Below are 3,010 nucleotides of genomic sequence, written 5' to 3' on the forward strand. Positions count from 1 at the left end.
GTTAGTACTACCGGATGTGATGATTTGAAAAGTTAGTACTACCGGATGTGATGATGTGTAAAGTTAGTACTACCGGATGTGATTATTTGAAAAGTTAGTACTACCGGATGTGATGATTTGAAAAGTTAGTACTACCGGATGTGATGATGTGCAAAGTTAGTACTACCGGATGTGATGATTTGAAAAGTTAGTACTACCGGATGTGATGATGTGTAAAGTTAGTACTACCGGATGTGATGATTTGAAAAGTTAGTACTACCGGATGTGATGATTTGAAAAGTTAGTACTACCGGATGTGATGCTTTGAAAAGTTAGTACTACCGGATGTGATGATGTGAAAAGTTAGTACTACCGGATGTGATGATTTGAAAAGTTAGTACTACCGCATGGTACTACAGGGCGCTCGAATCTCAATCTGTGGGTCGTGCATTCGAATCCCCGTCCTACCAAACATGCTCGCCCTTTCAGCCGTGGGGGCGTTATATTGTGACGGTCACTGTCACTATTCGTTGGTAAAAGAGTAGCCCAAGAGTTGGCGGTGGGTGGTGAAGACTAGCTGCCTTCCCTATAGTATTTGACTGCTAAACTATGAACGGCTAGCGCAGATAGCCCTTGTGTAGCTTTACGCGAAATTCAAAACAAACTAAACCAAATCCACAGTCCTGCTCGCTAAAGATAAGGTTACACGCGGCCTTCCTCAAATACCAAAACGTTCCTCTCTACATTCACTATGTAACCGTAAACTAGTTGAGTAAGAGCGGAAACGCAAGACATTTTTTTTTAAATGTTCTAACACATTATTGTGTGACTTAATTGAGTGTACGTCGCACATGAAACAATATTCTGGTAGAAAGGTAAAAACAAACAAAGGAAACAACATTGACCAGAAGAATATACTATGTTTGTTCACATTATCTTCAGTTCTGTTCCAGAGTGCGTGTTATTCGTTATATTTTAGGTTTTGTTTGAGAAAATATGTAAGCATGTTATGTTTTGTTGGCGAAAGATAAAAAAAGTGTCTAATCGTATGATTGTACGGTGGCGTTGTCACATGATAACCTATGAGGTTGCGTTGTCTATTCAAAGTGTTTGATTTGTATTGGAAAAATCTCATGCATTTTTACTAGATTTGAAAATGTGTCATTAGATGGCAGCACATCCGTATTAGTATCCTATCAGTTAATATTTAGTATTTTTACACGAATAGCAAACTTTAAAGGCAGTCTTTTTAAATCAACTACTTTTAAATTCATCAACTTAGCATTTAGGTCCATAAATTTACCCTACCTGGGGACGGCGAAAAATGAGAAAAAGCTGTTTGCATCTTAATTAAGATAAATGTAGGCACTTTTGTTTTGTTTTAATCTATCAAACTTTACGTTTTATTGCGCGAACAGTGAATGCAAGGTAATGTAGCCTAATACAGTAACGTATGTTGGCTTTATCTTAATTTTTGTGTGTGTCTTTTTGATATATGTCTCCATGTTACTGCATGGAGTTGGACAAATCCTTCAGTTAGTTTATTTTATTGTACGTATTGTATTGGACTGATCTTTCTGATAGGTTTGCGCACAATATTCAGTGATGACCTTTAGCTAGAACTTTCCCTTCCTTTGTGCATGTAACAGTTGTAAATTTATCTCTATTTTTAAAATGATAGCAATGTCTATCACTCTCTCTTACGCACCTAAACTACTAAGAATGATCGAATTTACATGAAATGTGCTTTTGTACAAAAATAGCAATATATTTTCGAATCACAAACGTCACATGCTCTTTTGTTACTCCATTTCCTATTAAGAGATAGCAACTCTATATGTAAACAATAGAGCAATCTAGCAATAGCGTAATATAAATATTATGATCTTGCTTTGATTATGATTTGACGCATGAGCTCTGAACTAAGTATAATCAAACGAAAAACACTTGGTCATGATGATACTCATATGTATGAAGTTTTCAAATCAATTCTTAATAAAACTAACTATAGAGAAGTTGAGCTGTTAGAACCGGCATTTATTTTCTTTTGCCTCTGCCTCTTGTTATTTATTATTATTATTTGTAACATGACTTTCCACATATCAAAATTAAATAATAGCTGTAACCTTATTGTTGGTAACAATAGTTCACAAGAGATGGCAGCACCTCTGTTTTATATTTCTCTTACGGAATAATTGTTTGTTTGTTCGTAGTTAAGCTCCATACTACACAATAGACTATCTGTGTTGTGCCCACCTAGTTTTTAGGATTATAAGCCGTCAGATTTACTACAGTGCCAATTATAAACGTTAAAATATAAACAAATTCGTGAAGCCGAAGTGTGTATCTTCATTTTGCAGATTAAATAAATTGGGGGACTCCAAAGTGTGTAAAATTTGACACAAGTGCAGCGGCGTACTAAATTATTTATAAGAGAACTGAGAGTCGACAAGTAAAATAATAGATAATAAACATAAAAGAAGAGATGGCGAAAACGCTAAGGTGACATCTGGCGGTTAATATATATATATATATAAATAAAAATCGACATCGTTAATTGGTATTTTACGAGAAAATGTTAGAAAAATTTTATTGGTTTAAATGCTTTCAATTTAAAATCTTCCGTGAATTTAGCCAATCTATATTTAACTCAGAAAAGCTAATTATTCAATACGAAGTTTTATTTATTATCTTTCTTTGTGCTTCTTTCTGCTTCGTAAAATTCAACAAAGTGAATAACATATTTTTAATTGAATTGAATTCAACGTGAAATATGTCACAGTTTTGTAAGTGGTGCATTTATCATACGGAAACTTTAGGTACATCTGCACTTGTAGATATAATATGTAATTGTTTTAAGTGGAAGGGTAAACAGAGAATACATCTTTTAAATTCTCAAAATATAAATTAGTGAATATCTGATAATTCACAAAGTACAACTAATGCTATTTATATTTTTTGAAACATTTAAGTAAGCCATATGTAGTAGCGATAAAAAAACAAGCTGTACGAAGAGTAGTATTTAGTCTTA

The sequence above is a fragment of the Limulus polyphemus genome, unplaced genomic scaffold (assembly GCF_000517525.1).
Source record: "Limulus polyphemus unplaced genomic scaffold, Limulus_polyphemus-2.1.2 Scaffold580, whole genome shotgun sequence".
In the NCBI taxonomy this organism is placed as follows: domain Eukaryota; kingdom Metazoa; phylum Arthropoda; class Merostomata; order Xiphosura; family Limulidae; genus Limulus; species Limulus polyphemus.